At 33.8% G+C, this 26,786-nt stretch overlaps 1 pseudogene; it reads left to right on the forward strand.

Annotated features, from left to right (window-relative positions):
• Positions 1-3,788: 3,788 nt before the first annotated feature.
• LOC136306665 (S-phase kinase-associated protein 1 pseudogene) overlaps positions 3,789-26,786 on the forward strand; it is a 59,529-nt pseudogene continuing 36,531 nt past the window's right edge.

The raw sequence follows: 26,786 nt of genomic DNA on the forward strand, positions 1-26,786 counted from the left end.
TTTTGATGTTGGTAAAATATTAAGAAGTGGCCCAGCACAGCAAGCGTCACCCACGTCTGGGTGACAGTGGGTTTTCTAATTGCCTAGTTCTGCAGTGAAGCTTGGATCGCCCTGACCTTTGTAGAGTAGTTCTGTCCCTCACGGTACCTGATTAGCTGGGGCTAAAGGAGATGCCTGTGATAATAGGCCAGAAAGAACAGTTTGCAGACCACTACCCCAAATCTGCTATGAGAAGTTTGCCCAGGCTGTCAGAGAATTAGCCTGAGCTTGGAAAGAAAGAACAACACAGAGCATGGAGCTAACATTTGAGAGGGGAGTATAGACATAGACATCACCAGATGATAAAGTAAGAGTCCACTGGTCAAGGGAAGCTGTACCTCAGGGCCCGAGACACTCTAGAAAGGAACAGCTGTGCCTAGACAGAGTCCAGTAACAATAGATAATATCATGTGATGGTCAGCATGGGGGAAGCACAGGTAAGTCTGCTGGAAAATTTGAATATTCTGAAGAAATTTCTGATCCACCCAACACTATCAAAGTGTGAGTTTTCAATTTTAAGTGACTAGATTTCTTGTACACTGTTTTCTTTTTCTGCCATCAATGATTTGTTTACTTGTATTAAGAAGGAAGGTTGTTGGCCCTGGACAGTTGGCTCAGCGGTAGAGCGTCGGCCTGGCGTGTGGGGGACCCGGGTTCGATTCCCGGCCAGGGCACATAGGAGAAGCGCCCATTTGCTTCTCCACCCCCATTGGAGCAAAGATGGCCCGGGCGCTGGGGATGGCTCCTTGGCCTCTGCCCCAGGCGCTGGAGTGGCTCTGGTCATGGCAGAGCGACGCCCCGGAGGGGCAGAGCATCGCCCCCTGGTGGGCAGAGCATAGCCCCTGGTGGGCGTGCCGGGTGGATCCCGGTCGGGCGCATGCGGGAGTCTGTCTGTCTCTCCCCGTTTCCAGCTTCAGAAAAAATACAAAAAAAAAAAAAAAAAAGAAGGAAGGTTGTTAAATATATGCAAATCTGTTGAAACTGTGCCTGCTCTACATACTGCTTTTGTTCCTAATAACGATGGAGAAAAATATTAGACTCCTTTTCAGATGTTTGTAGATCTTTTTAAGTTATCAGCAAATGCATTGAATTTATGCCCCTGGTACTTAAAATATATATTGTGTCTTTTGTGATTTCTAATACTTACAGTGAGTGTTCCTTGTGAGAAGTTTTCTGATACTTACAATAAAGGAAATAAATGAATCCTGAGATTTCCCTTTGCCCTGTGGGGAAAACAAACCCACTGAAAGAGCAATACAACTTATTTTTACTTGTTTGAAGAAAACAATCATTGTCATTTTAATAAAGGTTTAAATATAATTGTCTCAAAATTATGAAAACATATTTTTTAAAAGTAAAAAAGTATGAAACAGGCAAAAACGATTACTGGCAGGCATTTCTATAAAATGTGTACATAGTCTAATAGAGCCTTAAGGAACTCTTATTCTATGGGGGGTCTGTGAATTTCATTGGTTTGATCTACTCTGTACTCTGTAGAGATAGAATATAATTTATGGAGAGAGAATGAAGTCTATTATGTTTTTTCATTGAGGTAATGTAAATGGTTTCTACCATATTGATTGTCTTTTAAACTAACTTTAACTTTTTACTGCATCCCTCATTAGGTAATTATTTAAATAATAATTTTAGCATGCTTACACTTTATATCAGACAAGTGATTTTACCTTTTCTTTTTTATTATATTTTACTGTATTAAAATATTATCAGGAAAGAGAAATGTCATTTTTTCCTGGAAATAAGTATGACTCAAGATCAATCTTTGATTCCATAATATATGCACACTTAAGTATGCATAATTTTATCATGGAAAAAGCACAGAGTTCAAAACCATCACTTCATATAAGTTTTAATTTGGGTTTAACTGATGTGCCACTCAGAACTTTTCTTTAGCTTCAGGTCTTTCTTTTTAGCTTTTACAAAGCTATTAACACTGGATAGTTCAACAATTTACCTATTATGCTTGTGACACTATGGATTGATAAATTCTGCTCTTACTGACAAAAAAATGAGTTGGAATGGGTCAAAGAAACTGAAATGAACTTTAACAGGGTTTATTTCTCTATCATGAGGACTATTAAAGGTGTTATCAATAGTTCAAGAACCATATACTTTCTTCAAATTATAAAGTCAGTTGTAATCACTGGATTTAGATATGTATTCATGTGTATGTGTGTATGTGTGTGTGTACAATTATATATATGTATGTTTACATTGTATGTATATTATATCTATATATAACATACACATGATATACACAGATATATTTGTATGTATGTCTTATGTAGAAATATATATACATGTAATAAATATATATATATTTATATCTGATAGTCTCTGAACAAAACAAACTTTAGTGAGTTTTAAAAAACTTATCAACTTACGAGGTGATAAGATTGAATTCATGGATAGGAAGGAATAAGACTTTGAAATGTTATTTAACTTTGACTTTTATATAATGCATAGTGATATGCATAATATTTTGAAATGATAATAATTTTTCTCTGATTTTATTTATATTGTAATATACTTCTTCATTTTCGTTTCTCAATGGAACTTTATTCTCATTTGAGTAAGTTTAGAAATCACCCTTCTTCATTTAGTTCTCCAGAGAAAGGATTAGGAGCTTCCTTATTTATGCCAGTAGAGCCTTGTAGACAATTTTAATGTTTTTCTTTCCATACAGTACTGCACTTATTTATATATTTGTCCTCATTGAAATATTAGTTCTTTCAAGGTAGAAACAGTCCTACTTATATCTCTTACTATTACCTTTTAAATTTTATTTAAAAAATTAAATGTAATGGGGTGACATTGATCAATGAGTACATAGGTTTCAGGTAAACATTTCTATAACATTTGAACTGTTGATTATGTTGATGTCTCTTACTATCATTAACACATTATCTAGCACATATTGAGGGGTAGCCAATGGCTAATATAAATAGCCCCAAAACATTAAGACTAGTAAGTAAAATAATTTCTTTTGTTTTGTGGGATTTTCTTTTTATTATTAATATGGTTTCTTTTCCTAGAAAAGAAAGTGGTATTTTTTATGACGATATTATTTGTATCTGCATGAAAACAAAATGTGTGCTTAAACATCATATGGTTCAGAAATCAAAAAACAGCTGTTCAGCCTCTCAGAGTTTATTTACCCCTGGTTTGTTAACATCTAGAATAGCTGCACATGGTCAGGAAAGAGCTTAGGCAGTTGGAGGCATTCACTTTGGGCCATGGGACCTGCAAAAAAGAAGAAGGATCAGAGAGATTTTAAAAGAGCAAGACTGCAGGCAAGCCTAAAGCTAACATGTTAATCAAATAAGCAGAAAGATTTGAGAAATAATAGTAAACAGACAATGTTTTGTATAGGCGGGAGTGAGAAAAAAATCACCAGGTTGCTTCAGGGCTTAAATATCTAACCAAGACTTTAAGGAAGTGAAATATCTGATGTCAATGATCTAAGAACAGCACTCATATGGCCTTTAGTTTCCATGCTCATAAAGTTTTTAGGAATTAATTTATTTTTAATGTTTACTTTGTTTAATTTAGTTGTCCCCGGGGGCAGCTAATGAGAGCTAAAGACAGCTGCTGAAGCATTAATAACCAACCATTCAAGAGTACGGTTGTTTCCTTTAGACAGAGATGGCACTTGGTTTGTTGGTGGTCTGTAGCTTCAATGAATTTTGACCGTTCTGTGTCACGGAAGGGGTCTATTTACTTATGGCAGCATGCTACAAAGGAAAAACACAGTCTATGCCCCAAAGCATTCTTCTACCGAGATCCTGGCTCTGCTCCTCACGGTCTCTGTGGTCAATGAGCAAGAAGAGAATCTCAACTTCAGTATCTTCACTGACATAGTGAACAACATGTCATATCCTTGAATCATATTATTGATTAAGGTAGGGTAGGAAAATCCACAGACAAAGCAGATAATGTATTTCAAAACTGGTAATTTCTCTATGCTCTAAAGTTAATCACTCTGCCTAATGTGCTGCTAGACATTGTGCCGCCCACTATTATAAGAATTTTGTTTTCAGTACCAACAGAGATAACCAGCAAACACATGTTCTTGTGGAAGATTTTGAAGTGATGTTTTTTAGTTGGACAGCTTATCATGTGGTTTTCTTTGGCTAATAAATAGATGATGCTAAAACATGACACAAGAAGATACTTTTAAACAGTATGTGCATTGAAATTTGTCCTCCGTTACTGCTGGAGGAACTCTGCAGATTTCATGTGAAATAGCCTGGGCTCACATGTTTAACGATAAGAAAAAGATGACCCAACAATTTTCATCTCCAGATTGACAGCCAGATGTAATCCAGACAGGTGAATGTGGTTACCTGGCAAGACAGCCTCCAGCCATCTTGTCAACTGATTACAGAAACATAAATGCCAGTTGAGTCTGACCCAGATGAGAAATAGCACTCGGATGAGTCCAGACCAGCACCAACCTGCAGAATTATGAGGTGAATAAATGTTTGATCATTTAGCCTTTAAACTTTGGTGGTTTGTTACACTGGAACAGGTAAATGATAAATCTTTTAACACATTTTTAAAAATAATTACTTGACTGGCTAAAGGCAAAATTATGGAGAAAAAAAAGAGGCAAAAGAAAAAAGAATGAAGCAAAGAAGAGAGGGAGAGAGAAAAGATGAATGAGACAAAGGGAAGATTTGTATCCTGGATCTTGACATTATCCCAAGAAAGAGCAAAAGAACACTTATTTGCCTTCATTTTGTGCTTGCTTAATCAAATTAGCATTCCGATATGGAAATGTCAGATATGTTAATATAGGAGATTTCAGGTGAGAGTTATGAGAGAAAGAAACACTCCAAAAGCCCCCGGGAAAGGCTTTTTTTCTTACATGAGGAATGTGATTTAACATTTACGAGCATTTTACTATCATTAATTAGCATAAATAACTTATTCCATCCATCTAAGAACTCATTGGCAAAACTGAATGTCACAGTAATAATGAAAAGAGCAGTTTGCCAATTGGTGCAAACTTACCCTTGAGGAGAACAGGGAAGTTAGGATAGGGAAGATGAACTGTAATGGGACGCTAGTGTATATATATTCCTGAATTAGTATGAGGTATATTTCAACCTTTTCTAGGACGACATGGAATTAGACAAAGATAAAAAGGAATTCATGATAACTCCATTGTAGCAATTGGCTGTTCTTACCTCCTACCAACAAATATATTTTCTGGATATAAATTATGATCTCATATTTGATGTTACGTGTCTTGGTAAATGAAAAGAGAAAGTGAGCACGATACTAAGTTTACAGTGAAAATGAAAAATTGCAAAAAACAAAAACTATACTTTTTTAATAGTGGCTTTTCTTTGAAATAATGGATTGTTGTGGATAGAGTTCAGACATATTTGTAGCACTTAGTTGTCTCTTATAGTCAGCTTATTGTGGAAAAAATATTCAAAATGATATAAAATGTAAACATACTTATACTGATTACATCTAAAACTATTTCATCAACAAATGTGATATGATTTATACATTAAATTAGTATTCACTTTTTATTTTTATTCTTTTTTTCTTTCAATTTTATTTTGTGTTAGTTTCAAGTATACAGCTTAGTGGTTAGACAGTCATATGCTTTCCTTAGTGTTCCCTCAATATTTCCAGTGCCCAACTGGTCCTATAGTTATTGCAACAGAAATAAATGTATTCCCTATACTTCACTAACATCACTTTCACTATTTTTTAACTACCAGTTAGTGGTTAAGGTTATGGACTGCTAGTATCCACTTTTGATACAGTTATACTAAGAGACTATATAACTATTTTAATAATATTGCTGTTATATATAACATTATTTGGAATGGCTTCAAGAGCCCCAAGTTCAAGGTCTGTACTGTTTACCAATTTTTAGAGATGAAATTCTTTCATGCTGCTTAATCCTATGTTAGTAAACATATACTATCTAGATTGATAGGACTGATGTTCACAAATACCATAACAATCACTAATACATATTAAATATGGTGCTGGAGATAACCATTCAGACACTAGTAATATGTGGTTTGCCTCAATGATAGGTCCTCTGGAATGCTTTCCATCTGTAGTAGATAGTCATACTAAAATTGCATACCCATGGTCCCTACTCATCAAACCCAAACCCAAAGCAATGACAGTGGTGAAAGTATGTCTCTGACAAGTCATCACTTAAGTTCCAAACAAGTGTACTTAGATCCTTTGTATTTTGACCACAAATTCATCTGACTGCTTTACCTCTGTGCTCCAGAAAGTAATCTTAGCATGCTTCATCTAGTGCTAGAAACTGTGGAGTCAAAAAGAAAATATGTAATTCTAGTGATGGTAGCAGTCTCATTGATGCTGCCTTTGTAAAACACATGGCTAAAAAAATAAATAAATAAGCAAAGCAAAATATTTTATTCTCATCATAAAAAATGGAGTTCAAAACTTTAATTGTGGCCCTGGTTGGTTGGCTTAGCAGTAGAACATTGGCCCAGCATGTGCAAGTCCCAGGTTCATTCTCGGTCAGAGCGCACAGGAGAAGCAACCATCTGCTTCTCCACTCCGCCCCCCTTTCTCTTTCTATCTCTCCCCCTCTTCTGAAGCCATGGCTCAAATGGCTTGAGCAAATTGGCCCTTGGTGCTGAGGATGGTTTCATGGCTTCGCCTCTGGTGCTGTAATAGCTTTGTTGCCGAGCAACAGAACAGCAGCCCCAGTTAAGCAGAGCATTGCCCTGTAGGGATCTTGCTGTGTTGATACCAGACTGGGCACATACAGAAGTCTGTCTCTCTGCCTCCCTGACTCTCACTTAATTTAAAATTAAAAACAAAAGAACTTTAATTGTAAGGTAGTCATTGAAATGATTAATAGAGATAACAAATAAGAAATGTTATTTTTTAGAGTAACTTATCAATTATTTTTCAAAAATAAACTAATATTTTTTGAATCTTTTCATATTTACTCAACCAAGATTAACTGTGGGCTTGTCTGTTACATAAGGAAAGAAAAAAATGAGAATAAAAATAGAGGAAAAAAGACATCAGCAATCTTGAATCAAGTGACTTAAATGGTTTATCTCAGATGTGCAAATTTTTTTAGACTCAGAAAAAAAATTACTCAAGGCTTGCATATTTAATTACAGCATTCACATCTTTTTACAGTAATGCTGAGTTGAAAATTCTCATATCTGTATGAAAAGTAAATAAATGTGAATATAGTATATATCCAATGGCTAAGTAAAATGGTTCATGTCTATATTATATACACACACAGTGCTATATATGTACATTGTTGATAGATAGAACACTAGCTCGTTATCTTCATATCATTTTCCTAAATGATTATTCTCCAAAAGGAGAAAGAGCTTAAAGTAATTTTGTAACATAGTATTTCTGAGGTGGATGTGAATAAAGGTGATATTTAGAGGTTCAAACTCTGCAAGAACAAGCTGACACTAGATATGTGGTGAGGTTAACATTAAGAATGAATGCACAAGGTGTTCAATAGAGCTTTACCATTAAATGTTTTAGTTATTAAACCACTCTAAGCCTTCATTTCCTTGCCTGTAAGTGTAAACAATAAACTAAATTATCTTTTCTAGAATGTAAAACCTCGGCAAGAGTTACTTTGTTTTATTCAATACTGCAAACCCAGAACTAGAACAGAACTTTGCATACAAGAAATTTTGAAGAAATATTGTTGAATAAATGAATAGAAATCAATGAGTCATTCAATTAATGAGTGCCTTTCCCAGAGAAGTTTGAGTTCATCTTTGCTAATCATTTTTCATAGTGCCTACCATATAGTAAGTACCCACTAAATATAATTTTTATTATAGTTTTTACTATGATCATTAATACTATAGCTTTTCCTGGTCTATATTATAATCAACATAGGCGTTATAAAATTGGAGATCATGCCGCTTTCCTTTATAATCAGTATGTATACCTAAACCAATTATTAAAAGAGTATATCATTGTTTTGGAAATTATTAGTAAATAAAGAAAGAAAAAAATGATAGATCCTAAAGAGGGTTAGAGAATCTAGGAAATGCAAATATTGGGAGAAATTAGAATAGTACAACAATAAAATTTTTAAATTTTTTTTCTGGATACTACATTAATCCTCCTGACTTGTTTCTGCCACTATTAGTTAAGAAGCAGACAGCTAAGTTTCCATGAAAAATTTATCCTCCCATTCCATGGCATGAATTTGTTCTTAGGAAGCCGCTGCTCAGTAAAGGACTATTTCCCAACCATTTCCTTCTGTTGTTCTGAGCTGAGCCACAAACAGAAGAAAGCAATAATTCCCAATCACTATGTCAAGAAAAATCATCTGTTCAGCTTTATTGGTTCTTTTTTTTTTTAATCACTTATTATCTTCTAACAGACTCTGTATTGATGGTTTTTAGCCAGAAGCAATTTTGTCCTCTAGGAGATATCTGATAATACCTGGCAACATTTTTGATTTTTGTAACTGGGAAAGAAGATCTTGTATTTAATGAGTAAAACCAGGAATGCTGCAAAAAACCCTGTAACACAGAGAGGATGGTCCCCACAACAAATAATTGTCTGGGCCAGAATATCAAAAATGCTAAAGCAAGAAACTTTATATTTTACTTATTTATATTGATTAGACTCTATCTTTCATAGACTCTAGGATCTAGAAAAAAGTGTCTTTTGTATCCATAGTTCCTAGAACAGAGTCTGATACATAGTAAAGGGTCAAAAACTAATAGTTAAAAGAATGAATAGATAAATGAATATAGGAAGTTTTAAAGTTTGCATATGATATTTTTAGATAAATTTACTTCATTCCACAGACTAATAGTTATAAATATATTACAAATAAATCTAAAGAAAATATTTTTTCTAGAAAAACTCTTTTAGAATAATATTTTTAATTAATAGCTTTTAATTTTTTTGAATGGGGACATTTTTAAAAATCTTGATATTTATGACAAAATGTAAATGAATAAAAGAGCTATATTAGCAATGGTTAAGATACTTGAGTGGAAATGTTGTGTTGAGATGTTCCTGGGTAGCTCGTTTTATTGCTTTGATAAAAGGTTTGTCCAAATAATCCTTACCTTTTTCTTTTCTGACCCCCTCTAAAACTTTTAGCTACTACCACCCATAATCATCTTACTAGTGTTAGGATATAGTCATGTTTTAAATAATGGCAGCAGGTTTTATTAATACAGCTAGACATTGGGAGACCAATGGTAAGAATTTCTGTTTAATGCACTAAAGACAAAGTATCATATTGGCGACACAGTATTAGCATGACTCAGCTTAATTTTCTATAAAGCACATAAACTTTAAATTTGATCGTCTCTTAGAATTACAATGTGGGTTGCAAACTTAATGTGAGAATCCCATTTCAACTGCATTCAGTATCTTCAGTTCAGAAGTAATTGATTTTTCATCTTCATTTGGAAGCATAAAGCGTGAGAGAAATAGATGTATTGCCATAAAACCAAAGAAGTGTATGGGAACATTTTGAAAAGCTTGATGGAAATTAGGGTAAAAACTTCAAAACATTAGTAACTGCTTTGATTATGAAAAGCATCATTTTGGATTCTATTGTTCACAGTTTACTCTGAGTAGTTGTAAACTTGGCTTTGTTTTTTTTTTATGGCATTTCTTGTACTAGAGCTATAAATTAATTAATTAATTATCCAATAATGAGTCGTTAAGCAATGTTTGTTTCAAATCCCTGTGATAGTTTCTTGGCAGAAGTGACAGGATGCAACAAAATAAATGACATGTAAAAGAGCTTTTGTTCTAATGGGAAAAGCAGACACAGGCGATAGTATATGATGGTATGTGGATTCTTGCATAATCACATATCTACTTTACAACTTGATCCTATTAATGGATTCTGATAATTGCCTAGCACTTTCTATTACACGCAATAAATTGAATTACATGTCAGCATTCTGAGCCATTTTATCTTAATTCTTATAGCCTATATATTTTAAGAAATAGAGGTTGATTTTATTTTCTGGTTTGAGCTTAACACCTGTTTTCAAATCTCTATTTGAACTTACACCTGTTATCAATCCCAATTTTCATTGATTGATTTCTGTATCTGCTCTTACAGTCGAACTCTCATGCCTTTTTTAGATTACATAATCTGAATAACACAATTGTTAAAAATGGGAAAATGTCCTTGAGACAAGTCTGAACAAAGAGCTGAATATGAATGAATGGAAATGTTTTTTGGAAATATAGTGTAGAAGCGGTCAGTTTCTGAAAAATATAATTAATGGTATAATTAAATTTCCTACAAGTAAAATAGATACCAAAAGCTTAGCTCAATGAGAAGGAAATGTAAAAGACAATGTGTGAAAGACAATTTACACTCTTTAAATGAAAAATCACTTGATATTAAAAGAAGTTTTTAATAACTGAATGAAAAGCATAGTTGCACTAGGGAGATATAAAATTGACTTCATTCAAAGTAAAGGAGAGAAGAAAATAAGTGGGAATGTTACACAAAGTAGAAATTACGTCATGTCTCATGGTAAAAGTCCAAGAACTGCTCAATCGTGTAGCATAAGAGAAGATATAGAATATAGAAGATAGGACCATAATAGGAGCGTAGCTCATAGTTGTGTGATACCAACAGGCCACGGATGGAAATTGTGTAATCCCAATAAAATACAAGTCAATATATGTAACACAAACTTAAATATTTTTTATTATTTTTTAGCTTTGTAATTATTTGTACTCTTATTAAATATCATGAATAAATTTTAACCAGGATGTGAATTTGGAAATAGTGAATTAGAAAGAAAAATGAATTAGATTTACTACCAAGCATACCCCAATTCTGACCTACTTCATTTAAGTCAGAACACTTAATCCTTAAAATATTGCCCTATTACTCTGTGAGTCATCATTCAAACCTAACTTTTTATTTTTCTCCCCATATATACTAGACTTTTCTGCTATCAACTTGGATATTGGGATTTATGTTTCCCAGGCTCCCACTCCAGAAGATAGTTGGACAAAAGTGAAAATATGCAATATTTAAGAGACAAAAATAAAGCAGCCGCCATTTTGCTCTGAAGGTCATTGTTGATAATGGGAAATGAGAGACTAATACAGTTGTGCTGTGGGGTACATTTCTTGCTCTTAAGAGCTCTCCTTTCTGAGTGCTGGCTCTGCTGATATAACAGTCACCCTTGGCTCAAAACCAGAATTTTAATTTAGTTGTATTTTATTTTACAAATTTGGAAAGGCAGTTGCCACAAATAGACAAACACAAAGCCAGAATCAATAAAAGTAAATAGAGATAATTGAAAAACTAAAGTACAACAAAATAATAACCATCTTTAGACACATAACAGAAACTATGATAATAGTTAGAAGTGAAATCACAGGCATATAGTGTTCTTCATTCAAAAGCAGGCAGGAGAAGCTGGAAATTTTTGTCTTAAGAGTAAATTTTGACTGATAATGCTCTAGAAGAAAGTAATATTATTTTATTTCACCAGCAGTAAATTTATCTCACTTTTTTTTTTTACTATGTTGGCTGACATTCTTAATATTAGTGTTTATTTCCTGTTTTGTTTTTTGAATTTTGTTTGCACATATAGATAGAATGTATGTGAAGCAGGGTGCTGGATCTCATCAACTGAGGATGGCAGTAGCAACAAAAAGAAAACATTCTGCCATGGAATTGTGCTCTATATTCCTATAATCCTTTTCTAGTAGCTGAATGTACCTAGGCTGTAGATTTCCCTGGAAACCTAGACGGTCACCTGCACATGGGCTAGTTACTGCCCTAACTTGATCTTCCTAATCCCTCTTCAGCTCTTTGTCACCTGCTCTAAAAGTGTGTAACGCTCAGTCCCTTACTTCAACATACCCATAGTTTCTGTGCTTTGCTAATTGAAGTCTAACACAAGTAAACATCATATTCTGTTAAGTTCCATTCACTGACAGTTTCTTATTTTATAACTATCTTATCACCATTTTCTGTTGTTTAAATTAAGTCACACTACTAAAATAATTTTTTCTCTTGCTATCCTACACTAAGATTTGAAAAGAAATAGTATCAAGCATATCTCTGCTTTGTAAATCAAGGTATTCATCAGAATCTCTGGGGTAACTTTCTTAAAAACAGATATTTGGACCTTATTTCTGAACTTTGCAGTAAGAATCACATGATGTAGATTGAAGGAAATAATTTTTTTTAAATACTAATCGGTGAAGTAAAAATCTCAACTCTGTTTACAAACTGCAATAATATAGAATTTTAACTAAATTTATGTTATTTTAATATTTTTATTTTAATATTTTAATAATAGTATTTGAATTGTTTTATCCACTGTATAACTTGTGAATGTTTCTTAATATCTCTAAACTTTATTTTTCTTATATTAAAATATTACTTAACAGAGTAGTAACAATGCCAATTACAATGTAACAGTTATTTTTCCTAACAGATATTATGACAAAATAAGGTAAGGACAATAGAAGTAATTTTATTATAATATAAAAAATGATGCACCATAGTACAATAATAATCAGTCTAAAACACCATGTGACCAATTTACAACTTAATTTACTCTAAGTTATCCCACTCTTACCACTGACAAAAATAAAAGTTACATTATTCTTTTGACAAAAGTAGTAGTTATTCTAGTATTCCTATGCTACCCATGCTAGAAAACTTGACACTACACTAGAATTTTCCATTTCACTAGAATAACCATTTGTTCTGAATGCCAGGGTATCAGTGAGAAAACAAGCAATCACATGCTCTCATGAAACTTATATTTTTATTGAGGAAAAGAGCAAAAATGAACAAAATAATTAAGAAAAAGTAGTTAGAAAGTAATCATTGTTAAGAAGAAATATAAGGAAAAGAAAGTAGGAGTATCAACTATGCTGAGGACAGAGTCAGATGGGATAACAAAGTGGCTGAATGTTGCATTTATGCAGAAAGATCATAAAAATATTATAGGCAATTTTGATTAAGTGATACGCACAGCAAAGTTCATATTACCACTTATTCTATGAAAGGACCAAGTTTTCCTAAGAAATTTGTTAAAAAATACTAAAAATTGACTAATATCTTAACTGAAATTAAAAAATAAATTGGCAGTGTCATTCATGCAACCTGAAATATTGGTCTGGATTGTAGACATAGACATTTGCTGTCATTAAAGTAGGATTCTAAAGAAACATTATTAAGATAATTATATTTTAATACTCCATAATATCTGACAAAACACATTCTAAAAATAAGATACAGATAGCAGAACAAATACTATAAAGCAATGATAAAATTTAGTCCCCCCTTCATGATAAAAACACTAATCAACTTAATAATAGAAAAGAATTTGCTATAGTTGATAAAGAGTATATATAGAAAACATTAAAATGATACTTAATGGTGATCTGCTAGAACTTATTCTTTCAGTTTGAAAGTTAGATAAGAATGCTTATTTTTCACTACATTTATTTAACAATTTACTCAAAAAGTTCTAGCTGTCATTTCCTGTCAAGAATCAATTGACAGAGAACAAGTAAACATGGAGATAAGAAGAAAAGCAACTATAATGAAAAGACAAAAGAGTTTATATCTAAAGAAGATATCACTTTCTCAAGTACTGCCTACACATCTAGTAAAATGAGGACCAAAGATTAAAGTTTAGATTTTGCCTTGTAGAAGTCATTGGTGACTTTGATGGGAGAAGTCTCAATGGAGTGATAAAGCAAAAATCTTGACTGGAGTGGATTGAAGAAAGAACAGAAGAAATTGGAGACTGACTTTAGAAAAAGGTTTTAAGAAGATCAAAATAATAGGACAATAACCATTGTGAGATGTAGAGTCGATATTTTTGTTTCTTTTTAAAGATGAGAGAAATAACTACTTTTTTGTTGACCTCAGTGATTTAGAGGAATTTAAAAATTGCTAGATGAGAAAGAGAATTATTGGATAAATGTCTCTAAGAAAGTAAAAAAAAGAAATCTAGTAATTATATGGAAGGTCTGATTTTAAAAGGACCGTGTATACTTTATTTGTTTTGCATAGTGGAAATAGCTTAAATGGTGAGAAAGGAAGTATAAAGTATGAGGGTGAAAATGCTGATCGAAGAGAGCAAATTCCATGAGAATATAGCCAAGAATCGACAAAATACGGCCTCTGTGTCAAACCGGCCTACCGCCTGACTTTATAAAGAAAGTGTTCATTGAGACAAAGGTAACTCTGTTCACTGACCTATTATCTATGACTGCTTTCCCATTACATACACTACAACAGAAGACAAGTAGTTGTGGTGGAGACTGTCATGGACTGAATAGTCTAAAATATTTACTATCTATTTCTTTACTGGAAAAGTATGCTGACCCCTGGTATAGACTGTTCTTTCCAGAAGAAGAATATGAGAGTGGAAAAAGAAAATTTGACAATAAGAAGGGAAGATACAAGATCTAGAGATTTATTTTTCTTCTTGTGTGCTTTTGATTGTTTTTAAAGGATAATTTTTTGTTTTGGTTAAAAGGCAAGAGGAAGAAATTGAAAAGATGGAATATATAGTTTATGGGAAAAAGGAAAAGAACAAAAACTCTAGAAGCGTCAGCAGTGACAAATTTTAAGAGGAAATAGCAGCAGCAGTTAGGCTTGTCAAAACAGTGGAAGGTAGGAAACCTATGTACTCCTCAATGGAAGTATAAATCTTCTCTCATATCTTTCTGTTATAAAACTGATTACTTTCATGCCATGGACTGAGTTATTGTTTTGAAGCAGAATGTTTATTAGTGTAGTTTATTAGGGTAGTTTTGAAAAATTATGTTTGTTTTATCCATTTGTGTGCACCTTCATCATCCCGCCCCATTTTTTAGGACACGAGTTCACTGTGTTCTATCAATCACCTTTAAGTAGCTTCTTTATAGCTTTTAAATAACATTGAATAGAAATTTGAAAAAAAAAATCTGCTTATGCATTAATAGGAAGTGTCCAGATGACAGGAAAAAAAAGAACAAAACCCCCAAAGAGTGTATGTATTCTCAAATAGAAAAGCACAGCATTTCTTTGAACAAGTCAGATTGATTGACACTGCTTCCCTCCTGAGAAGTCAACACCTGTCCTTTCATCTGCAGTGGATAGCTGTGACACCGGATTACCCCCCTTTGGACCTCTGTCAACCTGCTAATAGATCGCTGACCTTCAGTTCACTCAGAATATCTTCAACTCTCATGTTTACTGAGAACAGATCTGTGGCTTCCAATCAACTTTGTTGACTGTCCTCTGACCTGCTACCTGTGTAGTGATGGTGCTCTGATTATTCATCACCCTGTAAAGTGCATTTCTGCCATTATCTTAGACGCTGGCTGGCATGACCTTTGTACTGGTACTGGCAGAGCACAAAGGTCAGAGCATACCATCTACCAACTCAGAACACCTGATTTAAAAATAATGATATCAATACCCGTGCAATACTCTAAGCAGAGCGGGAAAATGAAGCAATGCTGTGACAGTGTAACACTGGGAGACACAGGGTGTGGAGTATTAATAGCAGTAAAATAGCAAACAATGAGGGAGATAGAAAACAGAGTGATCTATGCAAACAGAACTTTTAGAATCTTATTTGTTAGTTTCTGTTTCTTCCTAAGTATGTTCTTATATTAGTCTGTCACTTTTTAGCAAGTCTCCTTTTGGGGCCATTTCCTTCAGATCCATGATTTTACACTCTCCACCTGTTTCATTTTGAAGACACGTTTAAGGCTCTCACTCTCCACATTCTCTAGTTTAGTTTCTGATCACGACCACTACCCTTAACTCAAACCAGGGTTCCTGGATTTGCTACTTAAAGACTTTTCTTGACTCAAAGCTGAAAAATACTCAAAATTCCTTTGACTATTATCTGAAAATTCTACTTTTTCTAAATTGAAGAAGTTTTATATCCAGGTTTAAACTCTGTTACCACCCATCTTAGAAAATACACATAGCCTAATATTATGTTGACTAGATACTATATTTTTACAGAAATCTTATCATGATAGAAGTTCTTACAGAAATCTTATCATGATAGAAGTTCTTATTAATTCTGGTATAATAAAATTTTGCCCAAGTACATTTTGTTTAACTCTGAATGGGTTGGGCTTGGGTTACACAGTAGGCTGCTTTTTATTATTAACCTAACGTCTTTGTCACAAAGATGTGTGTAAATACAGATTTCTGATTATTTTTGAAAATCTCTCCATTCATCACCATAGGGCTCCCATGCCTTCATAGAAACAAGCTAAAGCCAGAGTGACAGCCTGCTTTAGACTTCTTGTGTTCTATCTAGAGTGCCCAGCATGGGTATTGTTCATCCAACTAGCTAAAATCTCATTTACATTCTCTCCCTGGTTTCTACAGTTTCTTGACAAGAATAACATCTTTCACTGAAAGCTCCTGGAATGCAAGATAGTATTTGACATACTTTCAACAACGATAACAAAATACACAGGCATTGGGAACATTTGATAATATTTAAATGATGCATATTTTGCCTGGTTTTCTATTAATGGATTGTTAATTAAATTCCATCTTCAAATGCCAACATTTTTATTATATTCAATGTTCTGTTAATTGCATGGTATGTCAATAATTAACACATAAATTTTTCTATGTAAATAAAAACCTCACAAAAATAAAATTATTCTTTCTAAATTTAATTGTTGCTTTACTGCATTCCTGTGTGCCTTTTTTTTATTATAAAAGACAAATATTGAAGTCTGTTGACATTTGGGCAGGCAATTAAGAATGGCAGTAAACATAATGATTTTGATTTTTAAACATTTAAGGGAATATTAAAATCAATGATGTATGACATCCATGAACAAAAATTGGTGGGAATACATAAATCACTCCTATGTTTAAATTTAAAATCATTACTATCTCCAAAATCTTTGAATCGGAATTGACAAATATTTTATAAATGGAATTATAAACATTTAAACTTAGAATATATTTTACAGCTCCTAGAGTCCAACACATCTTTATTTTTCAGATGAGGACTTACATTCAAAGAGATTAAGTAACTTGTCTATGGTCAAGTTAAAAAAGCAAGATTTTTTAATTTCCGATCCACCAAGAAACTCTAGTGCTTTATCTTTAAAAATATGAATGAATTAATAGTTCTTAACTGATTTCAAATAAAGTAATCTATAAGTAGACTAATAGCTTGAAGGCTGATATTTATTTAGTTTTCAAATAGTTTTTAATCAGTTTTTACATGTTCTGAGATTTTTAATAAATAAATTTGGAGAAACAATAAACATATCTTGATATTGAAAATAACATCACATCATATTTAATTCTCCTTAATTGATGCATTACTGACTTATAAAACCCACAGTGATTTTGTAACAGTTCATTGGATAAATTGAGCCAGATGGTTTTATTTATTAATTCAATTTTTAGTTTTAAGGCTATAATGTTTCTATAGGGAAAAAATTTTAAACATGTTTAATGAGTCTCTGCTATGTATAAATAATGAATTATTTTGATAATTTGAGCTCTCAAGATAAAGAGTGTAAAAACACACCTATAAAGAGTAAAAGTAGTTTTTAGTACTACTATTATTTATAAATTTAAATTATATATTGCCATTAAGTTACATCATTTCAGCATGTACACCACATGGAAATACACAGATACATTATCTTTTTTCTTTTTATTAATTGAATTTATAGCAGTGACTTTGTTTTATAACACCATACAGGTTTCAAGTGTACAATGCAACAAAACATTATCTGCACAATGCACCATATGCCTATTGCCTCAAACAGAGTCTTTTCTATTCCCTATTTTCCCTGCTTTGACTACCTCTACCTAAACACTGATAATAAGATTTTAGGTATGTGGCCAGTTGTCAGTTGTCTCATGGTCAGTAAAGTGCATTGAAATAAATAAATTGAATTATTTATTTTACATAGTTCATAATATCAATTCTTTATTAACTGTGATTGGAACTAGTTAACCAAAAAATATAAGTCATCATAATTTGAATGTGGATTTGATTGTTGTGTCTTCTTTCATTCTTGCTACATAAGTGTACCTTCCTTTTTATCAGTAATATAAATCTGCTTAAAACGAGGAAGGGAAATTTTTACAAACTACATATATGAAATAAGACTATAATTTTTCCTCTAGTTTTTTCTCTGTTACTTAGGAGCCTTGGTGCCTTACTATGTGTACTTCTGGAATGATGAGAGCAGTGACTTGGATACTGTAGGTCCTCAAGAAATATCCAATGATTTGCTTAGACAGCCAGAGGAACAAGAGCTGCACTTTGTAAATAATGTAGTAACTGCCCACACTGATACGAGGTGTGAATACTCCTTCATAAAGGCTATGAATTTAATTCTGCAACTCTGGAGATTTTATTTCTACAACCTTTTCATTGTTCAAATTATGTGCTGCTGTATATAGCCTTACCTCTCTGGCTTAGCACACATAACACTATTCTAAGTACTAAAACTTATCAAGAAAATGTTTCTGGAAAGCCCTAAATCCTATTCAACAGTCAATGATAATTATATCTAAAAATTTATGGCAAAGAATTTATGCATTAGAACACGTCTAAATGAATAATTTACCAATAATTTAATTTCTCTTTAATAAACTTTTTGGAAGTTAAAATAATATAGAAATATTCAAAATCATGTGTACATGTTGATGAATTACTACAAAGTCAACACCCCCCATGAATCATCATCCAGTCCTGGAAATCAAGCATTACCAGCATCCTGTAAATTGTTCTTTGCCCTTTTCCCAACCACTAACTATTCCTCCTTAGATGGAAACTATCCTTATTTTTAAATGCCTGTGTTAGACTCCACATATAAGTGAAACGTGTATGATTTTGTGAACCAATGTCATCCCAATAAGTTCAATAAAAATACACAATTTGTTTCACACTTTAGCAGGATTAAGGTATTTAAAATTATATTATAATAAAAAGAATGCCTATGTTAGTTTTCCCTCTCTCCGAACTTTATATAATTTAATCTTTTGTATCTGGCTTTTTTTTCAATATTTTATTTGTCAGATCATTAAATCTTTGTGCTATAGTTATATTTTATTAATTTTATATTGCATATTCTTCTAATGTAAATGTAAGTGTACAAGACATTATTTGTAATTATATTGTCATTGGTATTTGAGTTGTTTCTTAGTGCTTGTATATTACCATTATTTCTTCTTTGAACATTCATGAACATATATTTCACTGAATATATCTGCACATGCTAAGTTGATATAAATCAGTAGTAGATTTTGCTGGACACATGCTATGTATAGGGTTATCGTTAGTATCTATTGCCCGCAAATGCTCCAAAACAGTGGTGTCAATTGATAATCCCAAAAGAATTGTATAAAACTTCTCTTTGCTCCACATCCTTAACAACATGTAGTGTGATCAATCTTTTAAATTTTTAGACATTCTGTTGCCTGTGTCGGAGTATATTATTATATGAACACTAATCTTTTGCTGAAATGATCAGCACATTTCTGCCTTTCCTCAAATACTAGAGGCACCAGAAAGCTTTCATTTTCTAATGAATGCTTCATTCAGATGAAGCCTTGTCATTTATAGGTTAGAGCAGGGGTAGTCAACCTTTATATACCTACCACCAACTTTTGTATCTCTGTTAGTAGTAAAATTTTCTAACCACCCACCGGTTTCACAGTAATGGTGATTTATAAAGTAAGGAAGTAACTTTACTCTATAAAATTTATAAAGCAGATTTACAGCAAGTTAAAGCATATAATAATAATTACTTACCAAATACTTTATGTTGGATTTTCACTAAATTTGGCAGAATAAATCTTTATAAAAGAACTTACTATAGTTAAATCTATCTTTTTATTTATACTTTGGTTGCTCTGCTACCGCCCATCATGAAAGCTGAAACGCCCACTAGTGGGTGGTAGGAACCAGGTTGACTACCACTAGGTTAGAGACTATTTCTTAGTTATCCTTAATAATAAGCTAAAATGCTCTCTAAGGATATGTGGACAATCTGTAGATCTAGGAGTCAAAATTAATATTTTGAAAATTTTTGCACTGATAAATAAGAACAGCTAAAGTATCCTTGTGTCCCATCTCATAATATGAGTAGTAATTGCTCAGTAAGGAAAGACCAAGCCAGAAAACAGCTGTCAAAAACCCCACAGGCCACAGTCATTAAGGCAAATCAGAGTGAAAAAATCAGAGAATTCACCTAAGGAAAGAAGTGATTGCAGGAAAAACATATGAAAATAAGCAAGGGTTATTTAAAGAAAATAAGAAAAATTAGAAAGGACTAAGAAGAGAGAGAGCACTAAGAAACTAAAGCCCTAGAATCCAGAACAGAAGAATTTTGGTACCCAAGCATCAAGGTAGCAATTAATATAAATAACATATCAAAAATTGGACCCTGAAACTAAAATATTACTGAATTTGTTTCATTTTTATAGATGAAGGTGCAAATTTTGACAAGTACATTTATCATACTGCAGTTGAGGGTGCAATGGAAAGGAACCTGGCAATAGGTATTCTCAGCCACTGAACAAAATACAGGAAAGAAAACCCATGTTGTAGATATGCACTATTTTAGAAATGGACTGATTTAGTCATCACGGCAGAGCGCATTTCTTCTGCAAATTTATAGAACTCAAGTTTTCTATGTAGGCTTATTATTATTCTTCATCAACGGAATGAGTCAATTAGAAGTTTTAACTTTGCAGAAATTCAAACCCATAGCAAAGTTCCATTTTAAGTATATTGAGCTGCCCTTGAAAGTTTTTTAATTACATAGCAATAGTGTCTCATTCATGGGAATTACAACAGTAAATGACTTTCAATAGGCAACAACAAAGTTAACACTAAAAGGTAAGAAAAGGCTTTCTCCTACATTCACTAACATGTCCACTGGGGTGTATCTGAAATTCTTTTATAGCAAGATTCCTGACTCAGAAAATGGAACAAAACTGAATGCTTATGTTTCAAAAGGCTCCTACAGCATTTCCCAAGTCAGTTCTTAAAAGCCTCCTTTAGAAACTCAAGGGACATTTTTAAGTTTGGAAGGTTTAAATGTGTATTTATTTATTTTAATCTTTTGACTATTACCTCTGCATAAAGGATGTGATGACACTAGAATGTTTTCATTTCCTAAACATCAAAACAAAACCTAATGTTTAAAGAATACACTATCATTCATGGCAAATAGTTGCATTTATATACCAGTTTACAATATTATAATGACAGCCATGTAGACTTTAACATATCTTTCTTTAAAATTATAGTTATGACAGCTTCTCACAGTCACATTTTTTCTAAATTTATATTTTGTCTTTGTATTTTATGTTTAGAATAAATTATTTGGGAATTTTGCAGTTATTTATCTTTACATTTTAATTTCAAGTAATAAAGCATATAAACTATATTTATTTACATGTATACACAGTATATATTATATATGTATACCTCTCACACATACATTTTCAAAAATAATTAAACTTCTTGGCTAATTTGGGTATTAAAAAGAAACGTTTTCTATTTCTTTATAATGTATAGATAGGTGTAATGTAGGCTGGGAATTGCAACACTTCAAGAAGGACTATAACTTCCCTTTCATGCTAGAGCGCAGGTAAACAGTGCACAGTTGGTGTTTTCTCCGCAGCAACAAGGACTCACATGCTTTTCATGTCTTTTTGCTTTGTGTCAATCTCCATCCCCAAGTGGTTCAAAATAGCTTCTCCAGCTTCAGTTGCTAAAACTTCTATTGGTGTTGACAAGAAGACAAAACAGAAAGAAAAAAAGGACCCTCTTGCTAAGACACTTCCGAGAGTTTGCACTCAGAGTTTCCACTGACATTCTTCTTGTCACAATTTAAACTTATGATTATGTCCTGAAAAAGAGTCTGGAAAACACCATCTCTATTCTAAGTGACCATGTGTGTAGATAAGCATGCTATTAATATAAGACAGGGGATTATGATGTTTGAGGAACATTCTGCAGTCTATGATAAACCTGCTGTCAGTAGTGGTAAAGTTGGCTAGTCTGTGTGTTTGAGTGTGTGTGTGTAGTAATAGTATGATAGTGTACTAAGTACAATTGATACATGAATACATATTATATATATGCATACCTCGCTTTGTTTTAGTGTGCTTTGCTTTATTGTGCTTCACTGATATTGTGATTTTACAAATTGAAAATCTGTGGCAAGCCTGCTTTAAACAAGTCAATAGGCACCATTTTTCCGGTAGAATTTGCTCCCTTTGTGTCTCTGTATCACATGATGCCAATATCTGCAAGATTACAAGCTTTCTCATTATTATTATATTTGTTATGGTGATCTGTGATCTCTAATGTTATTGTAATTGTTTACAGAGCCATGAATCGTGCCCATATAAGACAGTGAATTTAATAGATGTTTGTGTGTTCTGACTGCTTCACTAATAAGCCTACCCCCTCTCACTCTCTCTTCCCATGGGATTCCCTGTTCTGAGACACAGCATTGAAATTAGGTGAATTAACAACCCTTCAGTGGCCTCCAAGTGTTCCAGTGTAAGAAAGATTACACTGTATCTGGCTGTAAATCTAAAGCTAGAAATTACTACCTTTACTGAGAAAAGCATATGGAAGACCAAGACAGGTGGAAAGCTAAGTCTCTTTCACCAAACAACTAAGATATTATTGCAAAGGAAATTAAAAGGCTTCTTGCCTGACCTGTGGTGGGACAGTGGATAAAGCATCGACCTGGAATGCTGAGGTCGCCAGTTTGAAACCTGCACTTGTCTGGTCAAGGCAATATGGGAGTTGATGCTTCCTGCTCCTCCTGCCTCTCTCTCTCTCTCTCTCTCTCTCTCTCTCCTCTCTAAAATGAATAAATAAAAAATAAAAAAATAGGCCCTGGCCGGTTGGCTCAGCGGTAGAGCGTCGGCCTGGCTTGCGGGGGACCCGGGTTCAATTCCCGGCCAGGGCACATAGGAGAAACACCCATTTGCTTCTCCACCCCCCTCCCTCCTCTCTGTCTCTCTCTTCCCCTCCCACAGCCAAGGCTCCATTGGAGCAAAGATGGCCCGGGCGCTGGGGATGGCTCCTTGGCTTCTGCCCCAGGCGCTAGAGTGGCTCTGGTTGTGGCAGAGCGATGCCCCGGAAGGGCAGAGCATCACCCCCTGGTGGGCAGAGCGTCGCCCCTGGTGGGCGTGCTGGGTGGATCCCGGTCAGGCGCATGCGGGAGTCTGTCTGACTGTCTCTCCCCGTTTCCAGTTTCAGAAAAATAAATACAAAAAAAAATAAAATAAAATAAAAAAATTAAAATATATATATATATATATTTTTTTTTTAAAAAGGGCTTCTTCATGAATACAAATGATAAGAATTTGAAACAGCCTCATTGCTGATATGGAGAAAGTTTTAGTGGTCTGGCTAGAAAAAGCAAACCATCAAACATTTCTTTAAACCAAAGCACAATCCAGAACAAGGCCCCGACTTTATTTAATTCTACATAGACTGAGAGGAGAAGATCCTGCAAAATAAAAGCCTGACACTAGCAGAGGTTGGTTCATGAGGTTTAAGGAAAGAAGTTGTTTAACATAAAAGTGCAAGGTGAAGCAGCAAGTGCTGATGTAGCTACTCCAGCATTATCCAGGAGATTTCAGTTCATGAATATGGCAACACTAAATCATACTCTTTCAATGTATACAAAACAATCTTCTCTTGGAAGGAGATGCCATCTAGGGCTTTCCTAAGGAGGGAGGAGAATCAGTGATCGGCTTCAAAGCTTCAAAGGACATCCGGACTCTCTCGCTAAGGGATATGCAGCTGGTGACTTTAAGTTAAAACCAGTGTTCATTTACCATTCTGAATATTCTGGCCCTTGAGAATTATGCTAAATCTATTCTGCCTGTGCTCTGTAAATGGAAGAAAAAGCCTGGATGACCACACATTTGTTTACAACATGGTTTACTGAATATTTTAAGCCTACCATTGAGACATAGTGCTCAAAAAAAAAAAAATAGGCCCCTTTCAAAATAGTACTGCTCATTTCAATGTACCTGGGACCGAATGCAGGAGTCTCAGTGTTGAGTACAGCCAGGCAAAATATGGTTATTGATAAAACAAGGGCAGAACCACACTACTTGGGAGATACTGAGAAAACATGTCATTCAGTAGAGTCCCTAATTAAAGGTTGTGGCATTTCAGATAGGCAGTAAATCAGAAGGAAACACACACGTATTCTCTCTCTTTGTTTCTGAATAACTTATTTTTAAAAAATGTTTAAAGTAAGGTGAAAAATTATACCCTAGTCTATGTGTAAGGCAGAGTTATACTATATCTGAGAAAAGAAAAACAATTCTTAATATACCAAAGGTCTTACACACTCAGAGCCGGAGCCAGATTCACTGTTAGCTAAGAGGCTTGAGTGTCAGGCTCCCCACTGTCTGGATGGGTTCCCAGCACCATCCAGGACCCTAGCAGTATGTTCACATGGTCATTCATCTGTGTAAAATAGGCAAAATCAAGATCGCTTTTAATTGCAATCGATAAAACAAAACTGATCCTTTTTGTTCTTATTTCCCCTTGTGCTAGTTGCACTAGAATTGCTGAGGGCAGTTTTGGGATCCAGTTAATAGGAAGTTGAGTTCAGATTTCAATTTCTTTGTGTTTCTTATGGGCCAGAATATTCTCAAGGGCCAGAATATTCAGAATGGTAAATGAACATTGGTTTTAACTTAAAGTCACCAGCTGCATAGCCCTTAGCAAGAGAGTCCGGCTGTCCTTTGAAGCTTTGAAACCGATTCCTGACTCTCTTCCCTCCTTAGGAAAGTCCTAGATGGCATCTCCTTCCAAGAGAAGATTGTTTTGTATACATTGAAAGAGTACGATTTAGTGTAGCCATATTCATGAACTGTCTTAGCTAAATCTCCTGGATAATGCTGAAAGTTTATGTGGGTTATCATTGCTTTGTCAACATCTCTAATGTGGAAATGAATCCCGGAAATATTCCCAACCATCTTGCTGACATTCCCATATTGGTTCATGAAGGTTCAAGGCCAGAAATAATTATATGGCAGTAAAAGCGTATCCCTTGTCAACCAGCACCAGAAGTAGAAGGTAGAGAAATAGAAATATTTTATATTTATTTCTATTTCTCTACCTACTAAAATACAATATAATATAGAGCCAGAAACTACTCTGACAGCAATTCTTATAATTTAAAAGAGAAAAAAATTTGGTATGGGTTTTTCCAAATTTGTCCTAAAATTTATTATGGCATCTCCAATAATGAGTTTAAAAGCTTTTTATAATAAACTACCAAGAAACAAGTTTTTGTTAAATAATACTAGGCTAAATATATCCACTCTACCCTCAAGAACTATTGAACATAATACTTTACCATTGCATATACATGCATTTTATATACTATATTTATATAGTATTTACTAACGATTTAAATGGCTTAGTTGAAAGGATTTTTCCATATAACTAGACTCTCCCAATTCCTGAACTAAATTTACTATTACCAAGGTTATGACTTTATTAGAAGAAAGAACACAGTCATTGCTGTCATGTACAAAAGTATTACCGTTTCTGGCTGAGCAGTATTGAAGAAAGGCTATTTCCCAAAATACTCATGGTCTACTTCGTGACTCTGCCTCAAACCTATTTAATATAAGTAGTTATATCTCTGAATTTGGACTAAATAAATTCCAAACAAAACCAAAGTTAAATTTGTGATATTTCAAACACAAAAGTCTCAATTTTGATAACAAGGATGGACCATTTATGCCATTGGAAGAACTGTCCCACACAAGATGTAAGTTGCATCTTGAAGGATAGGTGTTGATGGAGTACTACTGATTAATTATAGTGTCAAGGAATGAGCTACAATATTATTAGTTTAACTCTGGGTCAATCAGAGCTTTGGGCCAGGTGAGTCATTTGACCCATGCTGCATATCCAATAAAGGTCTCAAATATAGATTTTCAAGTTATATAAAAATTTGTTTTATATATAATGACAGTCCAACAGGATTTAAAAGTATTTTCTTCAATAAATTTTAAATTTAAATATTGTTTCTATATTTACCATGTAGAGTCACAATGAGTTAATTTTATTATAAATTAAATCTAATAACTATAAAGTTAAGGGCAAATTGTACTGTATTTTGTAGTGCATATACATTAGACATTTTTCTAACTGCATAAATTCATAACAGAAATTAGAGAAACCCTAGTTTAAGATAAATAATGATTCATTTCTAAATATCAAAAGACATCAGGCCCTGGTGAGCTGGCTCAGTGGGAGAGGGTTGACCTGGCATGTGGATGTCCTGGGTTCATTCCCAGTTAGGGCGCACAGGAGAAACAATCATCTGCTTTTTCACTCCTTCCCCCTCTCTCTTATCTCTCTTTATCTCTCTCTTCCTCTTCCACAACTTAGTTAAAGCAAGTTGGCACCAGGATGTGGGGATGGCTCCGTGGCCTTGTCTCAGGCGATAAAGTAGCTCAGTTGCCGAGCAACAGAACAACGCCCCAGATGAGCAGAGCGTCACCAGGTAGGGAGCTTGCCAGTTGGATCCTGGTTGAGGCTGGTGGATGTGGAAATCTGTTTTTCTGCCTCCCTGCTTCTCACTTAAGGGAAAAAAAAATAAAAAAGACATTAGGGAAAATTAAGACCACTTCATTGTGTTTTTAATTTGCATTTCTCTAGTGTTGTTGAGCACCT

The sequence above is a fragment of the Saccopteryx bilineata genome, chromosome 5 (assembly GCF_036850765.1).
Source record: "Saccopteryx bilineata isolate mSacBil1 chromosome 5, mSacBil1_pri_phased_curated, whole genome shotgun sequence".
Classification (NCBI taxonomy): domain Eukaryota; kingdom Metazoa; phylum Chordata; class Mammalia; order Chiroptera; family Emballonuridae; genus Saccopteryx; species Saccopteryx bilineata.